This window comes from Lagopus leucura, unplaced genomic scaffold, assembly GCF_019238085.1.
Source record: "Lagopus leucura isolate 7727_CA_CO unplaced genomic scaffold, USGS_WTPT01 Super-Scaffold_806, whole genome shotgun sequence".
Lineage (NCBI taxonomy): Eukaryota > Metazoa > Chordata > Aves > Galliformes > Phasianidae > Lagopus > Lagopus leucura.
Window position 1 is genome coordinate 7,481,636 of NW_024962260.1, and position 14,156 is coordinate 7,495,791.

Below are 14,156 nucleotides of genomic sequence, written 5' to 3' on the forward strand. Positions count from 1 at the left end.
AAAGTTTTCCCCCTTACCAAGTGAAATGCTAGCTAAAAATCAGCCCTACCTATGCTTTCCCAGCCACTAAGATGTCAGACTGGTTCATGTGATTGCTAGCAGCATAAAGCCTTTCCTAACTGAAATGATTTTGAGGTTCTGAGGCACAAAGCTCACGCTGACTTGATTTCACAAGTGAAGTTTACTACTGACTTGAAGATGATCTCTGCGGGATCACGGGATGAAGACACCATACAGAGAGGTTATATCCAATAATTTCAGCCCATTCAGCCAGAGCAACTGGTGTGCATTCCTATTTCACTCAACAGATGAAAAACACAGGCAGTAGCTCATGACACTTTGATTTTCTACATAGCAAGTGGTCAAACGAGTAATCAGTTTGTTTTCAACAATGTTGTTTCTGGAGAAAACTATTAGCAACAGGATGGTGCAAAATGCATATTTTTTAACATTTCAGAGAGGCAAGTACAAAACTCAATTGAAGTTTGGAAATTTACCCTAACACTGTGCAATGATTTGTGATTTTTTCCCTTTATGCTGATCCTGCAAGAAGGCAGAAATAAAAATCACTGGGCTGTAAAAATCAATAGTGATGCTTTGTCCTGCGTAATACAAAAAGAGCAGAAGTTTATCGTGCTCAACTTCAAGATTTGTGATAGACAGCAAATGGTATCTGACCACAGGGGGAGGAGCTCACATCTCCGTACATCATGTCTGACCTCACCCAACTCAGAGCCTTTGTTAACTGCTCAGTAAGATGGTGTGGTGCTGCCCTTTCCACACACGGTCCTACAGCTCTCGCACCACAGCCGTTTATGTTAGAGAAAATGTGGAGATTTCCATCCACTAAATGCTACTCGTGGACTTTAAGATCTCTCCAAATCAGTAGCTTACTGTGTATGGCGCTTCAGCACACATTTCCTTGGGCCAACTTCCTCAGGAAACAGGGCCAGGTGCTGAGACGTGGTGGGAGCATGAGTCAGTCAGACCCTGAGAGCAAAGTTTACACCGGGCCCCGAGCCCAGCGACCTGTGGGGGCATTGCCCTCAGCAAGGCCAACAGGAGGAGAGGCTTCCCATGTGTGCTGGTTAACCTGCCCAGCCAGGGAAAGGTTCACTGATGAAACTGAAGGTCTCCTTGATACACACAATGTGATAAAGCAAAGCTCTAACATGAACGTTGCCAAAACAAATTCTCTCTGTGATACAAGTTTCCCTTCTGTTCCTTTTAACAACAGGGTAGTGAAGATGAAGACAAAGCACATATTTTATCCACAGATTAAATGAAGCCCTGGATTACAGATTGTAATTGAACATAATTATTCCAGATTTAAAGTTGCCCTCATGAGGCAGAATTTGCCCCATAGAGCAGCATTAACACAACGAAAATGGTTGTGCAAATCCAAGCGTTCTGTTTTCAAGCAGCTAGAAAAACATCTTCAATTTCTTGCAGAGGAACAAAACAAATCCCAAGATACCTTTATGTTTTATGCCAGTCTATAAAACTGGCAAAGTGTAAACTCTATAAAACGGCTTTTAATCTAGCACCAGCTTACTTTATACTGCGTGATACAATCATCTAGAACAAATGTTGGGGGTTAACTTTGGAAAACAAAAGACGAAACCAAAAAAATCCTCTTACAATATATGAAGGGGGAAAGAAAAGGACACAAAAAACAAATCTCCCAGCTTTCCTCTATAATCAAAACTAGAAATCAACAGAAAACATTATCAGCAATGCTAGGCAGGTTACTCTTTTTCTCCATAGAAGGAAAATTCCTATTATTCTTCGGTCCCATTAGTGCTACTTCTCATGTCAGTAGGTCAAACAAGACTTGACTTAAAGAGAAATTTTCATATGCAAGACCTGTGAAAAATGATATTTACTGTTTATCTCTTTATCACTCAATCTTACGATCTACTTGTGTAGTTGTCTTGAAATAAATGTAGTACAAAAAATGAAATAGGAAATGCATAAATTGGACTCTGTCAGAAATCATAAAAATTAGGACTATGTCAACAAGGAGGACACAAAGGCGAAGTTCACATCCTTGAAGGCCAAAAAAATATATATATTCTGGATAACAGACAAAGCTGCTGAGCAGATATAGATGCTGTGGGGACGTGAACTCCCTGACTGTGTCTACAGGCATCAGTTCCCAAACTACAGACCATCACCAGTGAGCAATATCCTCAAGAAATAACCCAGCAGCTTGTTATATCATGATATGCCAGACTAAAACATCGGCTTTGCCACACTGCTCGCACGCAGGAGCTGAGCCAGCAGCCCATTTGTGTTTGTGATCATGTACAAACTGCAGCTAGCACAAACAGCACAGCACGTCACACACTCGGTGTGTGTTTGCACTGTCTGGGCTGTGCCTTTCCCTGTGAAGGACCTGGCACACCGTAAAGCCACCACTGCTGCTCGGTCATATCTAGATGGGAAAGGCACCATTCAAGTTACAGCAGAGCTATTCCATGGAACATTTAATCGCACTGTTTGGACCAGTGAAAAACAAACTGTTTTGAGATGGATGTGTCACACAAACCAGAAGTATGGCACATCAAGATGGCTGTGTACTGTGCAATAAAATAAAAGAGAAATATTTCAAAGACAAAAGTGACTTCATTACATTTATCTTACCAACATCAAAAAGTATTTGACTTATCAGAACAGATTTTCTTCACCCTCCTCTTAAAGATGAACACGAAATATTTTGTATGCCTCAATATGATTTGGAATGTTATATGAATGCCCAGAGATAAATTCTTACTGTGAAGCTTGATTTGATGGACTTGAGGAGAGAAAGCCTGCCTTCATGTGCTGAACAGTCAGAACAACAAAATAAGATAACCTCATTCACGTTTGTCTGAAACAATCTCTCGTGCAAAAAAGAACTCAAAAGGCAGAAGGAAACATGACAGTAAGAAAAGGCTTAGAGGAAAATCTTACTTGGTTGGGCAGAAAAAAATCGGTACACCCTAGAGATAGGGGATGGGAAGAGGGGAGGCTGAGAGATATATACCAAGGAGTGCTACAAAACCTTCAGCTGTCAGCCAGCGTGGCACAGGCAAAGAGTGTTCTTGTGTCAGTGTTGGTTTTGTTTCTGGGATTGTTTCCATTGCAATAAATTAAGTTATAATGTATTCATGACTTAAATATACCATGAACATTCCTGCTTGACTTCCTTAGGACATGTCTCCAAATGTGGACCGAGACCACACGGATCACACCCAGGTGCACTCACACCAGATATACCATACAAAAAGCCGGCTAAGGCTAGAGCATCATTCAGCTGTGCTCATGGTGCTGCACAGCAGGATCTTAGCGCACCACAGGCTTACAAACATACACCAAAACGTATACCAAAAGAGCGGCATCGAGCACGATGGAAGATCAACAAATGGTGGATCATGAGAAAGCAGGACATTACAGCCTGACAAAAATCAGTGGTCTAAGCACATATGTACTCTGGCTGTGGCCAATTTTTCTTAGTGTCACAGCAAATGCCACTTTGAACAGTATAATTTAAAGAAACTAACAGTAAAGCTCTACAGACTTAACAGAAAGCTTTTCTAATTCATCTCAGAAATCACAGGCCCATGTTACAGCACTTTATATATATTTGTACATATAAATATATATATACACACAGGGCAGAACAGAACAGCTGTGTGCCCAATTCCACCTCTTCCTGTAAACAAGTGAATTAGGGTCATGATTTGCAAAAAGAAGAAGTTCTCTACATTCTGAAGGTAAATAATGAATCTGACCTACTGTTCTGACCTAAGACAGCGCAGGCTGTCCCTTATCCATCACTTACTCCTGTAAGCATGCAGAATAGTAGAAAGCAGGGAGTAAATTAATCATTTTCTGCACAGTACAGAATACGGACTGCTCTAATGAGTGGCTACTTCTTTATAAGATAAGGTTAATCAATACAGATAATTAGACACTTCTGCTTAATACATCTATGTCACCGGAAAAAAACCACCAAGTCCCACCATTAAGTATTGAAACACAAACACCAGGACAAATCCAAATGGTTTAAAAATGAGTGCAACTGAATGACAATCTTAGATGAAAAATACTGCGTGCTCCACTCCCACCTGAGCATTTCCAAATCTCAGAGGAAGCTCCCTGCCACAGTGCACCACAAGGTTAAACCTTCGCGTTCCACTGGAGCTATGCTGGCTTCAGCGGGTTGTTAAGCATACAGCAGTATTTCTCTAAAAAGAGCCAATTGTCAACTCCCTAGAGATGGCAGCTGGCACACTGGCAAAAGCAGCCAAGGAAAAAAACAACTCTGTTTAGGGTACGAAGGACCAATGACAAAAAAAAAACCCTTAAAGAGGTCTTCTTCACTGTTTTTTGGCCATTTCTATGCAGCAGTTACAAAACTGGAGGCTGACCAACCTCATGCCAACTCCATAACCTCTGCCTGCTCGGGCTTCCTTTGATGCAAAGTATTTAAGCAGGGAGACTTTCTCCAGGGCACAAAAAGCTCAGATCTGCCCTACATTGCTCCTTCTTTCCAACTGACTGTGGCTCCTACAGCTTTTATTTTTAATTTCTATGAGTTACACTGTTCAGCTCAGATCACTTCTTGGCTCTGAACAGGAAGGGCAAGATAAACCTCCTGAGCTGACAACATAAAATCTATAGTGATGGACAACCAGCAGATCATCCAGCTAATCTCCACTTGTCCCACTTTAACTGAAGCTTTTCACAAACCAATATTGATCCATTGTTCCACAGCCACAAATCCGCAAGTAATTCTCTGTGAAAAGCAGCCCTTCTTCTTGGGGGAAAAGGGGAAGCTTTCTTTCTAACCAGATAACAGCAAGTAACATAACATAAAATCAAAATAGAGTTAAAAATAAAAGCAAATCTTCCTGCAGCACCAGCAGCTGCACAGGCACATTGCTTCTCCCCCCAGGCCAAGCTCTCTTTCATGAAGTCATACAAGCATAGCTTTTGCTTCCATTTCCACCGGTTAACATTTCATCCCCAAATTGGTTTTTGATACACCAAAGCTTTCTTGTGGCCTCTGAACATCAATTTTACTTTGCTTACAGCTGTGCTAGTAGGAACTGGGGTTTATTCTCCTTTTCTTGCTCACAAAGGCACCTTTTCCACAGGACTGCGCTATAAACCTCTGACTTTCCTTTACTTCTCTGAAGCATTACCCTTTCTTGGAATCAAAACCAAGGTAACAGTGCTGCAACAACACTTGAGTTGTCTTCCCCTCATTTCTGCAGGTCCCAGTACACAGCAACACATAGCAGTGGCTGACCAGAGTTGCAGGGGTGGTTTATTGTTGCCTACTGAAATAGGTAAGTTTAGCTTCCATAAATAAGATAAAGTACCAGCTCTGCAGGGAGGAAAAAACTGAACACAAACAACCAAAGCCCAGCAGGAGCCCCTATCAGGCAAAGCTTTTACAGGGAACAACTGCTTCACTTTTCCCCTTCCCACTTGAACCACACTTCAGCACAATGTTATTCGTACAAAAGCAGCTGAATGCCAAGAAAAACAGTGAAGTGTCGGGCGGAGGGAGGACCTGGACAGCATTTTGAGTTGACAGTAGGAATAAAAAGCCAAAAATGATGGGAAAAACACAAGTATAACTTAACCACTCCAAGGTGCTCCACATCTCAAAGGGAAAAGCAAATGATCACCACCTGATCCTGAAGACAGTGGATTAAATATTTTTCCAGGTGAACAGACATGGACAGACCAGAAGAAGAAGAAAGGAAAGATCAATGCTATTTTTCAGTATCGCTTCTGTTGTTGTTCACACTCTGCTCCAAATTCTGAGGTCAATTTCATCAAAATCAAAATATCAGACCTACCAGGATTACTCCATCTCCTCTCACCACCCAGCAAAGTAGTTTAATTGCTTTCATTATCTTTGGAGCTTTATTATTCTAATTATCTGTGTGGTTTTATTATCCTCGGTATCGATCTTTCCTTTTAATGACTCCTATAATTAAGACAGGAAGATGTTAAAAATATCTGGAACAAATGGCAATCAAAAGAGCGCAGAGCAAACTGGCCCCAGGAGCAATGGAGAGAGATGGGACCAGATACTGGAAAAACGTATAAGACTCAGAATTTTGATTCTAGAACTTGAGAATCTGGATTTTGCTTTAGTGCAGTGGGTTTTTTTCCCCCATAGCCATCTCTCTGACACAGGTAGGTGGACTGCAAGAGTTCTGAATGGAAGAATTTTTTTTCTTCTGCACCTGAGCTGAACTTTGCACCAAGCCCTCCTTTACCAGGACCTACCATTTGTGCGAAGGATCGGCAAATGAATTATTCAGTCTTCTGCGTTGTTGCACTCTTCTCCTTCAGTGAAGTTATCGTGCCATGTCATGTTTAATTTTGAAACTCTATTTTGCATAGTTTCTTCTGCAATTTGCATGTGCTTTGCTTGCATTTCACATGCAGGCATTTATAGTAAAGCAAGAACACAAATAGTAACACAAATATGATTCAGTGACATCTAGTACAGCTGTATTTCTGTACAAATTTGGTCTCGTTCCCATTAAAGCAAGTAAGATTTGATGCTATACAGCAGTGGAAGTAATGCTGAACTCATTGGCTTCAGTGTATTTTGTAAAACCTTTCCCCCCCAAAAAAAAAGAACACAAAAATAAGATAATTTTGCAGCAAGAACATGATTAGCTCTACGATGCAGAGTAATAATTTTCCTTAAACTGCCTTCACAAAAAGGCCACCATTGAACATTTGCATAATAGAACAGACAGACATTACAATCTTACAGAGCACACAAAGAAGCTTAAAAAAATTCCTCAAGTGCATTAAAATACAGGTTCTTGGATTCTGAAATCTTTCCCTATCACTTAATTATTTGAAGTTGCTTTCAGGGACAGTTTTTGGCATATTTTCTTAAAAGGAATTCTGTAGCCATAACTGAAAGCTTGATGATCCTTATCCTAGAGGGGAACGGAATACTGAAAACAGCTCAAACCAACATAGGATTTCCCATGTCTTGTCTTCTAATGGACGCTTGTAACTCTGAACTAAGCCATTCAAGTGTTCTTTATGCTGACATTGCAAGATCTTTTGCAGCTGTGTAAGCAAGCACTGGTGGCAGAGTGAGGCTTCACAAAAAGAAGCACTGCTGCCACAGCTGCTAGATGGCCCTTGCTGGTCTTCTTGGGTGCCTTCAGTAATGCAAGGCCGCAGCAGTGAGATATGCTACAAAGTCCTGTTAGGAACACAGTGTATGTAATTGTTACAGTCCCAAGAGTTATTTGTATTGTATGCAAAATCCCTTAGCAAGCGATGGGGACGCACCTCATATCAAGCTGAGTGCTGCTGACAAAAAACTATCACGATACCTCCTGACAAAGCACAAATGGTCATTTCATTCCTGAGGAGGTACATTTTCAAGCACCTCTGCAGCAGCTAATGAAATTTCCGAGTTTAAATCTAGGGTCTGTCTCAGAGAATAGCAGCCTGGCCAGACACTACACATTTTGCATTGTTCATTTCCTATTCAGATTCTGCTGGCTGCACACAAATTGCACACTGGAAAATTCAAAGAAGCCTTCTGCACTGTAACCCCTTTATCACCTGCTTGAGTAGATCATTGTAGCCCATCCAACGTGACTGTCAATTCATTTTTAGGCTTCACTCTTAAAAGCAGAAGCATGGCCTCAAAGCCTCCTGGCCTATCACAAATGAAGACTCAATCTGATTTGTTACTGCTCCAGTATGACCAAGTCACTCAGCCCTTTCCCCCAAGGCCTACTGAAAGCCAAAACAAAATCAACTTTGTGGTAGCAGAGGAAGGAGGAAGTTTGGAATTGGTTTTCTAATCTGCCATAACTTAGAGAATGAATAGGCAATAGAGGCTTGTGGTTAAGTACCTCAGAATATTGACAGGCATATGAGGTGCGTGTAAAACATAAGAATAGCCGAACAGATAAATCACTCAGAGCAGTAGCCAGCTTCTTTCATTATGAAACCTGAAGTGTGTACATCTGTGCACAGCCAGTGGTTCTCCAGGAACAAGAAGAACATGCTTACTTGCCAGCCCAGTTTATTTCTTCAGTTCTGCTGTGGGCCAGAACTACACAAGTAATTAAAGTTAAATCCCGTACCAAAGAAAAGGGAAGCTCCTCTAGAGAAGATTCTGTATCAAAATCAGGGACACCATAAGTTAATAATTAGCTTCAGCATGAGGTAACTGTGTGGCCTAGCCTTCTCTCTGCACCATGCTCCTCAGTCATGCACAGGTAATGCTTGCTTCACTCTTTATCTTAACAGGACTCCAAGCTTCTCAAGGCAGAGACCACACTACCAAACAGCCCTGTGGCTCCCAGAAAATGAACATAATTCTATGTTTTTTATTGTAAGATAAACAAGAGGAAATAATCATGAGGGGACGTCATGCAAAAAATGCTATTCAGATATTTTAAGGCCATTGCCTCTGTAACAGCTTTAGAGCTCATGTAGATCTTTGTATTAAATCTTTGCCGTATAAAGATACCAAATAAAGATGTCAAGATAGGAGTAATATATTTAGGCCTGTCTATAGCTGTTATGGTCTGTGCCAGCTTCCACACCTGTGAAAGAACACGCACAAGGCCTCTGAAAATAATCCAGCCTAGATAAGAGCATTTGTCAACAGTTGTAAGCTGTTCATATGAGCAAACGGTCATAACGTGACAAGGCTTCCCAGACAGTGAATGAAATGAAGTCTTCACAACAAATCAAAGATGAAAGTCCTCTGATAACCCAAGCAATAACACAAAAGCCGTACTGCTGCCGTCAAAACAGCATTGCTCTGAGAAACCTCCAGCGCTAAAATGAGTCATATTGGCTTCCACTTGCAGAATGGATCCAGAGCTGTTTCAAATCTGCTAAAATTACAAATCACCCTTCAAATACAGCACTGTTGGTGCTCCAGAAAAGTTATTCAGAAGACACTACTAGATATCTACGATATCAGAATATTCTCTTTTGGTGTTACTAATACACAGAGCTAGATCAGACCTGTTTTGAGTAGGTAAGATTGTTCTGCTTTACTGAATTATTGCCAAGATGCACTAAGAACTTGTATTTGTTCACTGTTTGCATTTTGGAAAGGCATTCAGCTGCAGCTGAAGTTGTGAAACCCTGGGTTGTTGCCCTGTGCAAGCTCCCCAGTAATGTTGCCTCAGGGGTTATCGCATAATTTAAACAAACGAACCCACCTTTATTTTGTCCTCTGAACACACCAGGATCTTTTAAATGCTCTTAGTTGTGTAAATCAGCCTAGAGAATGACACCCTGCCTGTACTGCCACTGCCTTTGCCACCAAAGGAATGACTCTGATAACACGTGTAAGTTGATGAAGGGTAGGTAGCACCAACATGAAGCATACAAGACAGTGGCCTTTATCTTGGATTCTCTAACATGCTGAAAACAGAAACCCATGTTGAGAAGGCTGCATGCTAATCAGCACAGTGCTTGGTGATGACAAGAAATTGACAGCTCATTAGCCTGGACACCCAGACACGTATCAAAGTCCCAACAAGGAAATCTAATTGTAGCATGATTAATGCCAATCATTCAGTCTTTGCCAATCCCTCCATTCGTTTCCAAGGATGGCATTTTTCCTCTCTGGCATCCATATTGTAGTTAATGCTGTGGTGCTAGGAGGCAGAAGGAGAAATGAAGGAATGTGTGCATAATACCAGATGGAAAAAGAAGAACGAAGGCTATAAGTTGCCTGTGAAACGGAGATGATCATAGGCAATGCAATTAGCAATCTGTGCATCTGCTTCACTATGGCTCCCCAGGTCAGAACACACTCACTTTGCTGCAGCAAAGAAGAAAGTATTTCTTTACTACTGCAGGAAGATATGAAGCAAAAACCTCCCAAAAATCCAGTCTCCAAAACAACCAATAGTGGCAAACACAAGAGAACCCCACTACAGTATTAACGTTACTACATTAGTGAAGACAACAGCAAGGAAACCACCTCACAATTATATTGAAGAGAAATATTTTGCCTTTCTTGGTTGAAGTTCCATGAATGCTGTAGTCAGCTGCAGCAGGGAAGATTCCCTTGGTTCAAACTGAAGTCAGGGCATTATCACACCACAGATTTCGCCCACTTCTTTGCTTGCTCTGGTCCATTTCTACCTTTTCACGTGTGCCCAGAAATTATTCTCTCTGAAGACTACCATGCTGAGACTAACAGGCAGGTTTCCACCTTTACTCAGCAAATATACACGAGGATACCTGAATCAAAGATGCTGCACAAAGAAAGATGGGAGGACACCCTAATTCTTTGGAACTGATACACCAAATTGATTTTCACACCACTCAGACCAACACACCTTCGGCCAGACTTTTCGCGAAGGCTACAGTCCAGCAAGTCCATGACTAAATGCTGAAGTAAGGATGGGTTTATCTGAAGTACAAGTGCTCCTTCAAAATGGCAAAACACACAAAATAGCATGGAGCCACCTAGGACAGGAGAAGTGATGAAATTCTCTGTATCATATTCAGCACTTTCTTTTTTCAGTCTTCAGGTTTTAAATGAACAAAAGTCTCCCAGGAATACTGTTCATTTTCTGTATCTGTTCTGAGTGTGTCTCCATGCTTTTTTTTTTTTTAAACAATCTAATACATTCTTAACATGAAATATCTAATGCTTGTTGCACAAATGTGTAATAAAATATAGCCCTGTGGCTCTTCTACTGTCAAGTGAAATTGAATCCATGTGAAGCAAATGTACAGCTTTAAAATTTCTTCATCTGAATGTTCTCATCTTTGAAGGGAACAGCTCTGCTCTTCTGTCCCCAACAGAGCAACAGGGATTTAGAGGAGCGGCAGGAGGGAATATTTCAGCATTGGTTTTCTTCTTTCTACTCAGGGTTTTGGATAGCAGAGTTGTACCCTACTGCATGGAAGAAAACGAATCCTTTCTCAGAGGCATTGATTTTAGTATAGGCAAATAGAAGAAAAGCAGCCCCAGACATTTTTCAAAGGAAGGAAACAAAGAGGCTTGAAATATAGCACAAGGGATAGCTACTGCTCAGACATCTTCACTTAGCCTAGATCTCACATCACTCACAGCCAGTTCACTACCACATACAGAAGGAATTATTAGTGGCTGAAAGGGGCCACAACAGCATCTCTGAGGAGCCAGCCTTGTCCTCTTCCCAGGAGAAACAGCCTTTTGGCAGACAACCAACATCTCTAAGCTTCTGGAGGTTCATCTGAATTGTTCCACTGTTCCACAGCAACAGAAGAGACCTTTTCTGTACTGTCTTCTACCGAGCAGAGGGTCTCTAACCCTGTGTTTGCAGACACGGCATCTGCAGGTCACACAAACCACCAGGTTCTATCTGTTGCAGAGTCAGAAGGTGGGACAGAGCAGCCACAGCATGGTGCAAGTGAGGATGTAGGAGAAGCCAGCTGTAAGAGTGAATACAACACAGGTTTGTACTCTTGCACGCTGAGGACTGAGTTGGTCCCATAATGCTAAATGGTTTGTGCTAAAGCCTGCCGGTCCTCACTGTTTACATTTCAGCATTGCTTGCTGCAGGGTATTGCAGAGTGATAACGCATGGAAAGGTCTAAAACACTGGGTAAAACATTCTAAAGAGAAATACTAGGCAGCACTCCTGTCTGTGTTGTGTAACACCAGATTCTGGGAAAAAAAACGTAGTTGCTGTAAAACATGAGAGGAAGTTAAGTCTCCTCTCCAGGGCTCACAGGTCCGATTGGTACCGGTCTGGTACTGCAGACCACCTCACCAAGGCTGATCTGCTATGAAATCTACATAATGTACCACTCCACCTTTGGTCCCATCAGTGGTACCCTACTAAAGCCACATGGGCACAGAGTCATCCAGCTGGTGGGAAAGGAGTTATCGTAGGGGTACCCGTTGTCAGGATGAGGTTTTCTCTTGGCTGAAGCAACACTGTAGAGTAATCCCTTCAATAGCTGTATTTTAAGCTGTCTCACCTATTTCAGTCAGTATGTTGTTCTGGGAGCCTTTGGTAAAGCTCAGCTTTGACTTGCCCCTTTTCAACAAGTGCACAGTGTTTCACCTACATTAACAACATACTCATAAGATCCAGCACAACACAGCCGAGTATCTGATGGCCAGCACAGAGCATTGTCCACTTGTTTCCTTTGCCCTTTATGACTGTTGTGTGCTACCAGTTTTCAAGCACAACATGATCACTTCTTGGCATTTTAAAAGTGCTGGATGGAAGGGTATCAATAAAAAATTCTTCATGCTCAGAGACCATCTATGAAGTCCTAATGCAGAATAACACCAAACTTTGATGTCTGCCCCTAGAATTCCCTCTGCATTCTACTGTTTTGTCCACCCACAGTTTCTCTTTTTGTTGTTTGCAATTGGAAAGTGTTTTAATAGCTCTTTCAAGTATTGATTAGGCCAGTACTAGAAGAAGCGAGGATATGATTGATGAATATACCTGCTCATTTAAAATAGGTCTGAGGCAGCAATGAAATTAGTTGCTGACTTCAGTAATTTCATCACAAAATTATGCTCATGTAAAGTGGCGAAGCGTATTTCTGCTGCGCAGCCAGAAAGTCAACTTTTGATGCTCACAAGAAAGAAGAAATTCGGCATGTGACTACTTCACAGCAACATGAACAGTTTAGTAACCATTCATGCAGGAAAGGGTAGAAAAACTTCTGCTTTTTCAACCAGTGATAAATCATCCCATATAGAATTTATGAAGTTGTTACATGCAGACTGAAGAAATTACACACTTTCTCCTTTTCCAACTACACGTTGCTGATAGAAAGAACTACAGTGCTATATACACAGAGTGAAAATCCATTCCAAGCACCATGACACATCGATAAGACAGAAGTTGCCTTTGAAGGACAAAAAAAAAAAAAAAAAAAAAAGAATCTCTGCCTTGATTTTGCTGGGTTTCTGATGCAGCAGCAAAAAGGCTTTCATGGCTTTTGTAGCAGTTTTAGGCAGGCAGCCGCCTAGACAAATTCAGATGCTTTTAAAAGACAGATAGGTAGAGATTTTGCCGAAGTCTGTGAAAAGAAAGGCTGGCCCCATGTTTACAGAGCCCCCTTCTTTTCTCTAGAGGGATTAGAGCCCTCGGGTGAAAAATTCGTTTTCCATTTATTGGCAGGCATGCCATGCTGCTCAGGAGATGAGCACACAGAACAGCCCTGTAACTGTACCACACTTGCAGTACTGCAGCACTGAGGCACCTTTTATCATGCATCATTAAGCCTGGGTCCTATATGAAAATAGAGACTGAAACTCTCCCTGTATCCCAGACATTCATAGCCCACAGGGCAGGTTCACCAGCTGATCAGTGGCACTGCTACAATCCCTTGTTCTCCACCCTTGGTACAGCATGAGCCAGAGGTAGTGGCACACTGCAGTAGTCACTATTCCCTCTGCTCTCCTCACATAGCACACGCTCTGTCACCACCATTCTCTTGATTTTATACAGTTAATTTACACCAGAGAAAGCCTTAATACAGATGCAGTTAAAGCAGCAAAAAGGCTTTTACTGGTACTGTCTGTTTTGGTGGAGGAAGTGGAGTTGCTTCATGTCTGTTGAGAAACTTACCAAGTATTTTAAACCCTCTTGCTGGAGAAGCTGTCTGTGTCAATAAGGTACTTTGGCTGGTCCACTGTGTACCATTTGTTAAGTGTAGTCACACCAGCAAGGACTTTCCAGCATACCACAACGCTCAAAGGCAAGTATTCAAGCAACAAGCAGACTAGGAGGCACAAGAAAACCAAATAAGAATAATTCTATCTTGCTTAGAGCTCTCAAGAATGTTTCACTGGGAGAAACACTTCCAATTCCCCCTTGCAATGAAGACAAAATGATCTCTTCTGCACACAATACAGATGATTGCATTGCACGAGCAGTGCTCACAGCATCCTGAGCAACATAAGGTACGGTGCCGCGGCCTGGAGGAATCCAGAAGACCTTCACAAAGGCCAGTGCTTGCTCAGTACTCTGCAGGCTTTTTGGAACAATCCAATAAGTGAGAGTGGTGAAACACTGGCACACGTTGCCCAGCAAGGTGGTGAATGCCTCCTCCATGGAAGCACTCAAGGCCAGACTGGATGGGGCTGTGAGCAACCTGGGCTGGAGAGAGGT